The sequence below is a fragment of the Parasteatoda tepidariorum genome, chromosome 3, assembly GCF_982258835.1.
Source record: "Parasteatoda tepidariorum strain Cologne lab strain chromosome 3, Ptep-v5.0, whole genome shotgun sequence".
Classification (NCBI taxonomy): domain Eukaryota; kingdom Metazoa; phylum Arthropoda; class Arachnida; order Araneae; family Theridiidae; genus Parasteatoda; species Parasteatoda tepidariorum.
The window spans coordinates 39,708,491-39,723,658 of record NC_141757.1 but is presented as its reverse complement, the minus strand read 5'-3'; positions in this window follow the sequence as shown (position 1 = coordinate 39,723,658).

Below are 15,168 nucleotides of genomic sequence, written 5' to 3'. Positions count from 1 at the left end.
ATTATGGTAGAAAACCGAGAAGGGAGGAAAAACGATCATTAGAATTTTTATACATCAAACTTACTTAAAAGTGACATATATATGTAATAGGACTTAGTCTTAAAACATTAGTGTTGGCTATAGGAGCAAACGTATGCCAGGCAGGGACACTTAACCTTGAAAGTACATCAGCATAGGGCATGCCGGGCAGGGGCACTTTAACCATAAAGAACATTGAAGGATTGACCGGGCAAATGTATACCTGTCAGTGACGCTTTGCCTTGAAAAACATCAATGTTGGTAAAACAACGCAATGACTCTCACATCAAGTGATTAATCAGATTATTAAAAATAAAAGACAGAGGTTATTATTGATTTATTATTATGTATATTGTATGACTTGGCGAGAAAAATTTAACCATGGCCAATGACCTCTTTTAAAGGAAGAGTACCATATATTGTATTCAATGTGTCTGTAAAAGGTTAAAACATAAAATATTTTATATTTTTAGCAAAAAAATTAAATCGTAAGAGTAATAAGTATGATTATAATATAGAGTATGATTTGAGATTATGTCGATAGAACTGTCTAACAATTATTTTTCAAAGAATAACAAGAAATTAAAAAAAATAACTAATTGACTGTTCTGCACGTAAAATTTCGTATTTACCCAGAAACTATTCGACAGTCTTCTCCGCATAGCAATGCTGGTTTTTCCATATGATTAGATATGGAAATGGAATATTGGCGAGAAACATTTTTCCAATTTTGCTAAACCGCCAGTGGATTAAAGCCTTTTTACGAACAAGATCTCGTGTAAAAAAGCTGAAATAATTTACAAGTTTCTGGATATCTACTTAAGAGATTTCAATAATTCTTAATAAGATATTTCAAGAATTTTTAATATGAGATTTCAATAATTTTAATGATAAATTTTAATAATTTTGTCTGTAGTTTAAAAAAACTTCCTTCTTTGAAACTTTTACCGGTAGGTGTTGGTAACTCCTGGTTTTAACCTCAAAGTAAAGTTCGAAATGAAATCATATTAAAGCATACTTAAGAGTTGTACCAAACCACTTTGGTAAATCCTAAGTTTTACCGATAAAACCTAGGATCTGCCCGACTTCGAGCTTTTAAAGTAGTATAAATACATGAGATCAAACTAACTATACATGCTCTATTAAATATTCATAAATGTACTCAAACTAACTTAAAAGTGATGATAAATAATTTTAAACAAAATATAAATGTAAAGATTTTCAAGATGTCCATTACAATCGTAGACAAATGAGCTAGCGTATATCAAATTATTTTAATTATCTGAATTAATCAAAAATAGCGTTCGTATTTCAAATATTGTGCATGATGCGTTAAGGGAAACAAACACAATTTGTAACAAAAAAAATTGGGTCAAGTTTAAACTAACCTTTAAATCAAATGCTACTTAATAATAAAATACATCATGAAACTACAAAAAAAATCTTTACTATTTATGATAAACTAATTTTAAGTTATGCATCATTTTAATTGTGGCATAATCTTTCAAAAATACAAATTTCAAGTTTTATTACTAATATTAATAAATGGGAAAGGATATGTTTTAACAAAAATTATTGTTAGTATGAAAATTTAAATAAAAATAAAAATAATTATAATTCCTTGAAACAAAATGTTCTTTCTTTCCACAAATAGCCAATTTATGATGCGAAAGCAGGAATTTGAATCTCCTAGAAAATACCTAAAATATTTTCGCAAGGAAAATAAAGGGAGAAATAACGAATTATGATATTAATTTGAGCTTAATTTCAAACAAAACTCAAATGTCAATTATTTGATAAAGATTCTTTCATTGTAATCTTCAATCTTCTTAATTAATTTTATTCTCTTATAATTTCGACTGCGACTTGAAGATTACAAATTTTGTCATTCAAATTCTAAAAATATTTTTGAAAGGAAAACTAAATGCCTTTCAAAATTTCTCATTTAAAATGATAGAGAAGGTTTAAATTACTTCATTTATAATTCTAATTAATTTTTTATCACTAAATCTACTTATTTCAATAACTTTATCAGAATATATTACATTCGAATTTAACTTCAAATGCCAATTTTTATAACATTAAAATATTACCTTTTGTAGTTATACTTTATCATCTAAAATGCAGAAAAATGCTTACTTTCATCGAAACCAAAGATTTAAATTAATTAAATTTTAATTTATTAAATTCAATTCAATTAAATTTATTTAATAAATTAAATTTTATATATATATATATAATTATTTTTTATGAAGAGGATAATTTTTAAAATTTATTCAACAATATAAAAATACGTCCCAACTTAAATAGTGTCAATTCCCCTCTAAAAATTAAAATCTCGTTTTATTCCGTATAATGCCATCAATCAGTATAGAATATAATTTCTTAATATTTCTAATATTCAATTAATTGCTTTTTACAGGAATGCTTTTTATCAAAACTATAAAAATGTAATGATAAAATATTTTCCTTAAGAAAATTATTCAAATAATTAAATTTTAATAATTAAATAATTAAAATTATTTAATTAATTTCATATAACTTTATTAACTCAAACACGGTGTGTGATACGTAAAAGAAAACAAACGTGGTTCATTTAAAAGTAGAAGGTAGGTTGGTATGTAAGTACTTCATTTACGTCGCACTAGATCTGCACAATGGGCTATTGGTGGCGGTTTGGGAAACATCCCAAAGGTTGATCCAAAGACATGCAATCACAATTTTGATCCTCTGGAGAAGGGATGGCTCCTTTACTTTCGTTGCCCGACGACCTGCTCGCAAAGTCAAGCCCTTTACGGTAGAACAGTTTAACTATGACCTATACCGCTCTCCCTCGGTCCCTACGCAGGTTGATCAAAGTGGTCTACCCGCTTACCGAACGCAGCCAGTGATGCTTGACTTCAGTGCTCTACTGGGAATCGTGTCTTTACGATCAGTGCCCTCCGGGACGAAAAGTAGAATTGTTGGTTCATTTTTAATGTAGTAAGAACAACACTTTTAATCAGATGCAGCTTAGTAGTGAAATATAACTGTATTGAGGCATTATGGGCCTGTGAAATACAACATAGAACTAAAATAATAAATTAAAAAAATTATAAACAATCAGTTCTTTCTTAATAGTTTCTAATGTCATTTTATTCGAATTAGAGTATTATGATCAAAAAATATTATTAATGTAAATTTTAAGTATATTATCAACAATAAAATATGATAAAAAAAATTTTTTAACATAATACTTTAATATTAAAACTTATAATGGAAATAAAACAAATTGTACTGACTAAACGTGAATTGATATTCGTGATTTTCCTAATTTATGATAAGGCTGCAGAAAATATGATTTAAATTTTCCTTTCATTAAAGACAAAATACCTAAAATATTTCTGCAATTAAAAAATTAAAAGAGAGATGCGGAATTATATTATTAATATGAATTTTATCTCCAGGGAAATTCAAAAGGCAATTGTTTGATGAAGATTACGTCGAGATTCGTTTATTGTAATCTTGAAACTTTTAATTAAGTTTATTCTTTCCTAATTTCGACTGCAACTTGTAGATTACACATTCCATCTGTCAGGGTCACGTGATGTAATAACACGCATTTTCTGATGTTGCGAGCTAAAAGCTTGATATTATAGATATGATCATTTTTTTTGTTTTGGTTTTGGAACGATGGATGAAAAAGAATAATAAAATGGTGAATTAGTTTTTTGTAGAATTTTGCGTTATTTCTTTTGTAAAAGGTTACGACTGACAAATGCGCGGGAAGATCCCAATGGATTTCAAATAAAAGATTGGTAGTTGTTTGTTCTATGAATTTCAAGTTGTTTGATGGAAGATAGTGAGTTATTTAGATTGTCTTGAAATTGGTTTAGGAAGTGGCATTTTTTTTTTGTAAGAAGGTGCAGTTTAGAAAGTAGTAGGTGAAAAATGGCATTTTTAGGAAGAGCTTTAAAAGTAGATTTGAAGTGTTTGGCGGAAGAGTTAGGAGAAACGGCAACGGAAGACATGAGAGTTACCGAATTAAAGAAGATTATATTGGCAAGTACGGAGTACGAAGAGGAGTTTGTGAAGGAATTATTAAAAAGAATAGTTAGTGGAAGAGAAGAAATAAAGCGCCAACAAAAAGAAGATGAAATTAGGCGACAAGAATATGAAATTAAGCAACAGGAAAGGGAAGACGAATTAAAGCGGCGAGAACAGGAAAGGGAAGATGAATTAAAGAGGCGAGAACAGGAAAGGGAAGGTGAATTAAAGCGGCGAGAACAGGAAAGGGAAGATGAATTAAAGCGGCAAGAAAAGGAATATGAATTGGAGAGGTTGAAGATAGAAGCTTCATTGGTACATACTGGTACTATAGGAGAGACGAGCAGCTCTCGAAATGAAGAAACAAGAGAACATGTACCTGGTGGATTGCAAAAATTAATGCGTACTTTTGATCCAAAAGAAGGTGATATAAGTTTTTATCTAATATTGTTTGAAAGACAAGCACGAAGAGTCCATATAAAAGAAGAAGATTGGGTAACGCATCTTGTTGGATTATTGCCTCTAGAAATGGCGAATTTAATTGCAAGGGAGCCTGAAGAAAAAGCAAATGATTATAAACATGTAAAATGTATGTTATTGAAAAGGTTTAAATTGAGCCCAGAAGCATTTAAAATAAAGTTTAAGAGACATTGTAAAGCGGCTGAGAGCACTTGGCGAGATTTTGGATTTGAATTGGCGAACTATTTTAACGAATGGGTTTCGGGACTAAAAATTAATGATTTCGACAGCCTGAAACGACTTGTCATTGTCGAACAGATAAAAGAACGAGTACCTGGAGACATACAAAATCATTTTATTGATGAGTGGAGTAGAATTTGCTCAGTTGACACACTTGCTGAGAAGTTAGATGAGTACGAGAATGCAAGGAAATATAACCAAACTACTAAATTCATTGCTTCTCAACCATATAGGAACTTATACCGGCAAAAACCAAACATGGTTAGTAGAAGATATCATACATTTGGTGAAGGATATAAACATGAGCATAACAACCATGGCAGAATTGATAAGCGGAGTTCTTCCCAAAATCCAGTCACATGTTTTAATTGTGGACGAGTAGGACACTTGGCACGATTTTGTCGAGATAATAAAGAGAGGAGAAGAAACATTGAAGGCAAAGTGGCCGAGGTTCAAGTATCGGAAGGGCAAGTATCCGAAGTTAAGGTACTCAGAAATGGAAATATCGAAAGCAAAGTAGTCACTGCAAGATTTAACGGTGAAGTCATGATAGGAAACAAAAAATGTAAAGGCGTTCAACCAAAAATAGCTGCCCTTAAGAAAGTTAGAATTTCATATAATGGAAATGAATACGAAGCTGTAGTAGATTCTGGTGCACAAATAAGTGTATTTAAAAACGATATAGTGGGTAAGGAAGTGGATTACAAAGGACATATAATACTACAACCTGCGTTTGGCGAAAGTCTAAAAGCTGAATTAAAAGAAGTGGAAATCGCTTTGGTAACGGAAGGATATATTACGCCTATAATTAAAACGATGATAGCAGCCGTCAATGGGTTAAATGCTGACATTTTGTTGGATGCTGAAACTTATGAGGCATTATTAGAACAAAAAAGAGTATACAATCCCAGTTTTACTGCTGCTATGAAGCTAAGATCAGATTCCCGAAAGGAGCAGTTATATATGAGTGCAAGTGACGGAGAAGAGCAGCAGGAGCCAACAGTAGGTGAATGCGGTGATAAAAAGAATGGAAATGAAACCGAACGATTCAAGATACAACAACAAAGTTGCGATACTCTCCAAGAAGCATGGAAATTGGGGAAGCAAAATAAAGGAGGGTATGTGATACAAAATAATATACTATGCCATGAAGAGCTGTTGGACGGGAATAGAATACAACAATTAGTAATTCCCGAAATTAGAAAAGGTAAAATACTAGAAATTGCCCACGAGTCAGTATTCGGAGCACATCTAGGAGCTCGTAAAACAATTCAAAGAATTAAATTTTCCTTTTATTGGCCAGGGATGGTCAAGGAAATTAAAGCTTATTGTAGCTCATGTCATGGGTGCCAAGGTAGAAGAGTTGTTCGTTCAGTAGACAAAATTCCGATAACACCTGTGTCACGTCCTGAACTTCCATTCCAAGTGGTGAACGTAGATCTAATTGGTCCTCTAGATCCAGTATCAGCACAAGGACATAAATATATCCTTTGTTTGATGGACCAACATTCAAGATGGCCTGAAGCAGTCCCACTCAAATCGTTAACGGCAAGGAATACATGTGAAGCACTGCTCGAAATATTCTGTAGGACAGGAATTCCAGAAGTAATCGTGGTGGATAATGCGACAAATTTTACGGCAAGTTTAACGCAAGAGTTTTTGAAGGTTTTAGGAGCTTGTCCGCGATTTTCAACGCCATACCATCCGGAAGGGAACGGATTGATTGAAAGATGGAACCAAACTTTCAAAAATATGCTACATCACATTATTAGAGAAGTAGGAAGAAATTGGCATCGACATATACCATTTGTACTATGGGCTTATCGAGAAGTTCCAAATGCAACTACAGGAGTACCACCTTTTCTGCTAATGTACGGGAGAGAACCGAAAGGCCCGTTATCTATATTGAAGTCAATTTGGGCCGGAGATATGTTTTTACCTTTGAATATGAAAGGATCAGCGGAGGAATATTTAAAAGAGTTAAAAGGAAAATTAGAAATAGCAACCGAAAAGGCAAGGTTAACAAGTGATGTGCAACAAAGTAATTATGCCAAATATTACAATAGAAGGAAAAAATACCGGGAATTTGCGCCAGGAGATCAAGTACTTGTGCTAATGCATGATTCATCCAATTCATTATATGCCAGATGGATAGGTCCAGTAAAGGTAATTAGAAGAGTGAAACCGAATTCGTATTATTTGCAAATGCCTGAAGGAAATTTAAGATTATTGCATGTTAACAAAATGAGAGAATACAAAGCGAGAATTCAAACAGTTGGAGTTGTCTATGATATTGATGATGAATTTGGTGAAATATACGAAACACCAACTCTTCCTACAGATGTGGAAAGCTATGAAGCATTGAAAGGATTAAATTTGGATTACTTACCCAACATGCAACAAAATCAATTGAAAGATGTTTTACATAGACGCAAAACGTTGTTTTCGGGGAAGATAAGGATAGCTAAAGTTGGGAAACATGCGATAAAGCTGAAAGCTGAGGAGGATACGATGAAACCAAAAACGTATAAGATACCAGAAAATTTAAAGGGGAAAGTGGATGCACAGATCAATGAATTGCTAGCGTTAGGACTGATTGAACCGGTGGTAAGTGAGATAGCACACCCGGTAGTATGTGTTCATAAGAAAGACGGAACAATCAGGTTATGCATTGATTTCAGAAGTTTGAATGCTCTTACCGTTCCGGATGCATATCCAATGCAAAATATGATGGAGTTGAATTTCTTAGTAGGAAAGAAGAAATTCATTACTGTGCTAGATATGTTGAAGGGATATTGGGCTATACCGATGGAGAACGGCAGCAAACACCTCACAGCATTCCGAACTCACCGAGGCCAGTACCAATGGAATGTATTACCCTTTGGATTAAGAAATGCTGCTGCAACCTACCAAAGAGCTATGTCTAAAGTGGTTCAGTCCATGTCTGATTTCACTTGTGCTTATATCGATGATTTAGCAGTATTTTCTGATACGTGGGAGGAACATTTGATTCATCTTGAAGAAGTTTTTAAGAGATTGGAATATTTTAATTTCTCCGTGAACTTGAGAAAGTGCGAATTTGCTAGACAAAAGGTTAAATACTTAGGACATATTATTGGTTCAGGTAAACATGCTCCTGACAAAGAACGAATAAGAGTAATACAGAAATTAGAGGCACCCAAAACCAAAAAACAACTGAGAAGTGCTTTGGGATTATGCAACTTTTACAGGCAGTATATTCCAAACTTCGCAAAGATTGCTCTTCCACTAACAGAGCTTACTAAAAAGAAAGTTCCTAATGAGATTCCTTGGAGCGAAGAAGCTGAGAAGGCATTCAAGGAATTGAAGACGTCGCTATGTAAGATCGCAGAGTTACAAGTCCCAGACATAGAGAAACCATACTACTTGCATACGGACGCATCTCAAAATGCGGTCGGATGTTGTTTAGGTCAGTTAGATGAAGAAGGAAATATTCGTCCCATAGCTTTCGGTAGCCAGAAGCTGAATTCAACTCAACAGAAATGGTCTACAATTGAAAGGGAAGCTTATGCTATTATTTGGGTTTTGCAGAGATTTGAAACCTTACTCTGTGGTGCTAAGATTATTTTATTAACTGATCATAATCCCCTAGTATTTCTGACGAGTGCGACACCCCAAAGCCCGAGGTTGCAGAGATGGGCGTTAGCCATTCAACGCCATGATATTGAGGCAAGTCACATCAAAGGATCGAAACTTAGTAATGCAGATGCATTGTCCAGACTGTAAATATAAACTAAAATAAGACTCTGAACATTTTTTCCTATTATTATTATTAGGTGATTAAAGTAAATACCTAGTGTTAAGTTAAACCTAAGATTCAGTGAATATTTGGGTGAATGTGAAACATAGTTTGTTTATGTGTAAAGTGTGACCCTTAAATTATTTGCCATATTCGATCTTTGGATCTAATATGACTCTGGGGGGAAGGTGTCAGGGTCACGTGATGTAATAACACGCATTTTCTGATGTTGCGAGCTAAAAGCTTGATATTATAGATATGATCATTTTTTTTTGTTTTGGTTTTGGAACGATGGATGAAAAAGAATAATAAAATGGTGAATTAGTTTTTTGTAGAATTTTGCGCTATTTCTTTTGTAAAAGGTTACGACTGACACCATCATTCAAATTATAAAAATAGTTTTGAAAGGAAAACTAAATTTCTTTCAAATTTCTCATTTAAAGCGACACAGAAGGTTTAAATTATTTCTTTCCAACTTCTAAGGAAACTTTTATCATTGAATCTGCTTATTTAAATCTATACTCATCATAATACATTTCATTTGAATTTATCATTCAAATGACAAATTTTTATATTGTAATTAAAGTGACATTTTAGTTGTATTAATATCTGAAATGTTAGGAAAATGTGAAAAATAGATTTTATTAAAATCAGGCGTTTTATTTAGTTTTAATTTAAATTTTATAAGCATAATTATTTATTCATGAAAAGTATAATTTTTAAAATTGATTAGGCAATATTAGAAGGGGTTACCACTTGAATGTTGCTAATTTTCAACTAAAAATTAATGATATTCGATTGATTGTGTTAAATGTGAATACTATTTTATACAGTAGCAACAAAAATATGTCTATGAGAGAAATGTTTGAAGAAAAATGAATGTGCTACAAGGATCACACCAAAAGTAAATTCTTCGCCTGCTTTTAAATACAAAATCCGACTATTATGGAAATCATTATATATCAAATAATTTTAATTATTGCATAGTTTCCAAATAACTGCCAATTTTATCGTTGAATTTTGTATAATCTAAGTAAGTTAATGTATGTCATGTAAGTTTAAGTATGTTACAGTAAAAAACAGTAAATGGACGTTTATCTCATAGTTAACAATTTGAATACCAATTTATTTATGATTACTTTACTATTTTGCTTGGATGTGGTAAAATAATATTTAAATGAATGGTAATTTAATTTCAATTTTATAAGTAAAATCTTTATTAAACAATATAAAAAATGTCACTCTTCAAACACTCCTTATTTCCAACTAAAAAGGAAAACTAGTCACTTAATTGAATCACTAAAACTAATCACTTAATTGTCGAAAAATGTTTTCGACAATTAGTTATATCAGAAGCTACAAAAATATAGCAATAAAATAATATTTAAAAAAATTTTATGTACTATTGAAACCCAGGGCTAAAGAGAATAGAAGGGCTGGTTCACTCCTTTGAAGTATCTCTCGCCGCGCCGTTCCTCCGACGTCACTCTAGTGACGTCACTTTGGCGCAAAGCTCGCACTTTTACTTCAAGAACGGAGCGTTTGGCCTTACTAGCTCTAACTAATATTGGATCATTTCTTTTTGCGAGATATTCTAAGACATTTGTTATTTTCTATAATGACTTTCCTCAGTTTTTGCAGTGAATTTACAAGAATTTAAAACTATTATCGAAATGCCAGTTTGCGCGATTGCAACTTGCAAAAATTCTGATACAAAAACAAAAGGAAAAAGTATAATTTTTCGCGTGTTCCCTAAAGTAAATGAACAACTATGTAAAGAATGGATTCCGAAATGACACAGTTAATATAAAACAGCAATACGTTTATTCTGTCGTAAAGAACTTTTATAAAAATTCATTATCTAAATAGAAACCGCCTCGTTACTTCATAAAGAAAGGCAGGTGAAAAGAATTAAAAAAATGGATAAAGTCAAAGAAAATTAAAATGTAAATAAAAAGTATAAATAAAATATATAGTATATAGTTGAAATTCTCCTAATTTCATAAAATTTTTTTTAATGTAGTTATTCTAAATATTTATGATTTTTTTTAAAAATTATATTCTCTTCAATTTAAATATCTATAAATTATATCATCGTAAATTTAAATATCTATAAGCAATTGTAAAATTTCTAATGTCATTATGAACCTAAATTATTATTTTGTTTCAGTAATTAGCGTTTAAGGTTGATGTTTCCTAATGATTAAGTATGAACAAATTGCTATTAACGACATATTTTAAAATCAGGGATTCTGAATTTAACTTAACTTATCGTTATAAAAGAATATGTAGATAAAAAAAGTGTCGATATATGCCTTCATTTTTCTTAATAGTTAAAGTTAAAACTGAACTTTTAAAAATAAAGTATTTATCGTGTCATTTTCACCAACTAGCAAAACATTTTTATAAGTTTAAAATGGTATTTTTTTTAATATAATAACCAAGAAAGTTTTTTTTTAACTATGTTTATGAACGGAAATAATGTGTTAATTACGTAAAGTTTGAAGGCTAATAACCAGAAAAAGTCTAACTTATTTTTACAAAGAGAAAGATGCAAAGTTATCATATCTTTGCTTGCGATCTCCGAGATCTGTGGACACAGTGACGTCATGAGGAGGGAAATCGTAGCTTCAGCTCTAAGAGCGGAGTGAACTAGCCCTTCTATTCTCTTTAGCCCTGATTAAAACCATTTTAAGAGTAAATTCTTCAATATTTAGAACAAATACTAAAATCTAGCTATTTTAAAAAAATAGTAAAATCCAGCTATTTTGAAAATCATTATATATCATTTTAAATTTTGCATATTTTCCGACATAACCATTTTTATCGTTGAATTTTTGTATAATCTTAGAAGATTTAAGTATGCCCTTGTCAAACTTATTTTCCGTCGTGTTCTTTGAAAAACCTTCAGGCCTCACTCTTAGGTTCGACACCTATAAAACCATCTTTCACTTGATTTTTTTTCAATGAATCATCAATGGAGCTAATCTTAGAGTTCCATTGATGATGGAACCAGGCACGGCAACAAGTGACTGTCTCCTCTCTCCTAAGATAAAGGAATATTTGGCAAGGACGTGATTTCGCTTTGAAAATGGAATGAGAGATGAGGCTAGATGAAGGAAAATTGTGGTGAGCAGCCATGGCAATCCTGTAAAAACCTGTTAAGTGCTCATGCATGTACAGTGTGCAAAAAAAAGGAGCTACCCTGAATAACTTTAGATCTAATAATCGGATCTTCACGTTCTAGGACAAAATTTTAATGATTCGAGGAGGTGGCTTCAAATATGCTAATTAAAAAGTGAAGATGATATTTTAAATTTCGAAATCATGCAACAAACGTATTTTCTCCGAATAAACAAACCTTTTTTCAATGGATTAAGATTTCTGAACCCCGTAATCCGGGAAATATGGTCTCATTTTGAATTGCAAAGTATACAATTTTGTGTATTTTAAGAACTTGATTTTACATGGCAAAACATAGAATTTGAGCAAAATCGGTCAAATAGTTCCCGAGAAATTGAATTCGAAAAAGTCAGATATTTAAATTTCGATTTCTCAGAAACTATTCGACCGAATTTCTCTCAAAATTGGTATTTTGCCATGTAAAATTCTATTCCTTAAAATCATGAAAAAATTGTATACCTTGAAATTCAAAATTTTTTCAACCTTTATCAAGCAAGCTAATAAAAAATTATAAATATTAACAAAAAGTTATTTTTTTCATGGAATTGTCTCAGGATATGCGAATTTCATAATTGTGTGCAAAAACTTTTCAAATAGCTTGAAAGTTCTCGAGCTATGGCGAAATACGCAAAATATAAAATTAACATTAGTGGGTCCAAACTTTGGATCACATTTCAGTACAAACTATTGGGACCTTTTAGACCAGCCGCCCCCTGTATTTTGGGGGTCAGAAGACTGAATCTGTCAAAATAAAAGTTTTTTTATTCATGGAAAGTATGTTCTTGTGTCTGATTTCATAACATAAAACAGCACTTAATTAGCATTATTAATTAGCATATTTGAGGCCACCTCCTTGGATTCCAATTATTCGAACAAAAGTTATTTAAAATGGTACGTTTTTTTTATTTATTTATTTATTTTTGGTGCTCTGCACCTCGGTTCGAATGGCCCTAAAATGCAACAGATAATTTTAGTATAGGCTTTGTGGTAAGCAACAGCATCTGTTGAAGAATTTTTTTCAAGCTAATTAAAAAATTTGAGGAATATAAAAACTAGTTTCCAAAGCAGAAAACAGTGGTCATTTTTTTGGCACACTCGATAAGTGTAAGATATCTTACATCAGAAAAAAAAAGGAATTTTAATTTTAAAACTTTCAATTTGGACTACGGTTTTAGTTAAGAACTACGACTTGGTTGATCATTTTTTTAAAAAAAGTCAAATTTGACAAAATTAATTTATTAGTAAACGGTTACATTTGACAAAACATAACAGAAAAAAGCTTTTTAATTTTTTTTAAACATGTATCAATTTTAACCGATGTTTTTGTTTTCATTTAATTACTTTATAAGAAAAGAGTTGATAGTCTAAGCTTTCAAGCTATTCAATTTTGACAAGTGGTATCGAAAATTAAAATTTCCAACTATAGTGAAAGATAGAGCTTAAGCTTTGGTTCAAAAAAGGAAGTCAAAATATTTTTAAGGAAGTTAATTTAACTTACAAAGAAAGCTACAAAATGGTTTGTTTCTAAATAACAATACGAAACATCAAATGTCTCGTAAAAGCTTAAGAGTTTGAATGAAAGAACTAAAGTATTTAAAGATAAACTCTTTGAAGAAGGAATATTTTCAAATTTAACGGGAATAAATGTTCAAGAATTTTTATGAGTCTTATTAGTTAATACTTTTAATGGCACATGAAAGAATAAACTGAATTATTTTTTTGGATTTCATCCCCTTTAATTAATATTCTTTTTCAAAGAAAGTAAAAAAAAGAGATGGAAAAGTGAGAAACTTAATCATTTTAGAAAATAAAATTAGTTTAAGTAATTTATTTATTTAAGTTTACATAAATTTATGTAAAATAAATTGCTTTAAAAAATTGCACACTTTTATTTAAGAAAAAAAAGAATAACTTGATTTTAAAATTTTTAGGAATGAACTAACTATGGAAAAAATTTCGTTAAAGAATTTTTTCGTTTTTTTTTTTTTTTTTTTTTTTTTTTTACTGAATCAAATAACTAAATGAATTTTAGAAGCGTATAAGTTCGTATACTTTATTTCTTTCTACATCTAAATAAAACTGAAACAAGCTTATGAAATCCTTATATCTTGTTTGAAATCATAAAATAAAGATTTGGTTTAAAGTATATAAACAAAAAGAACATGTGAAAAGAAACGTCTCGACAACAACTCTTAACCAAACAACTTTTGTGCTATTAGTTTACGAAGTAAATTGTTCCATTTTTTTGTCTCAATTCAGAGTCTTTCCTTTAAGCTGGAATATATATGACAGAATAAAATAAAATGTTTCCACTTTTACAAAATTCAATATAGTAGAAAAGTATTGCTAAACATGGAATATTTTCCTTAGGTTTCGTTTTGAATAGAATTTTCATCCTATAGCGTTACAAATTCAATGAAAAGTTTTAGATAATATATATATATATATTTCGCAGCAGTTTAAAATCTTCAAAAATTTTTTAATACTTATTGCGTTTCGCTCTTACATTATATTCTGTAATTTTTTTCATTCTGTGCGGCATTTGTTCAATAATTATTAAACGATATTAATTATATGTGAAAATAACAGGGCCATAAACTTCAAGAATTCTCGTAAGAACTACATTCAATAACAGTTCTCCTACTTCTAATAATTGGGATAGACTAGGGAGTAATGAGATACGTAATATAGTAATATTTTATAAAATTATTTTCTTAATTAGTGTTTTAGCTAGACTTTTCTCAAAAAATTTACATTACTCATAAAGTTTTCATTATTATACAACTAGTACGGTTGAAAAAACTATGAATATAAAACTATACAGTTTTTTAACCATTTATAATAAGCATACTTCCAAAAAGGTAAAAAAAGGAATTTAATTGGACATTGGAGACAGTTTAGCAGCCTTATGGTGCTGTCATCTGTACGTGAAAGAGAGTATCACATTTTAATAGCCCAGGGTCTCAAATTGCGGAGTAAAGAACACTGGAAACTCTTCATGCGCTGAAAGAAATGGAGGAAATATTAAAGTATCAACACTGAGTCTCGAACCCCCGTTCAGTTGGCTTTGAGACAGATTAGCCCTCTCGCCTGTAATACGTAACTATCTGTGAGAGACTAAGTCAACCCATTAGATGAGTGCAGTTTTTATAATAAAATTCTTGTTGTTTAAGCTTGTTAGGGGTAAGCAGCTAATTAATAGTTTTTTTTCACCGTTAATAGTTTGAATATCATCATACTTACGATTATTTTACTGTTTTGTTTGAATATGGTGAAATAACAAGTAAATAAACTGTTATTTAACTATTTTTTTCCTGAAATTTTTAACAATGTAGGTATATGAATTTTGTTTTCAATTATTTTATGTTGTTATAACACTAAGATTTTCAATTTTTTCAAATTGTATATTTAAAAGGAAGCGATACTGTGTGGTAATTGGAATTTTAAACGTCATGTTTTACTCT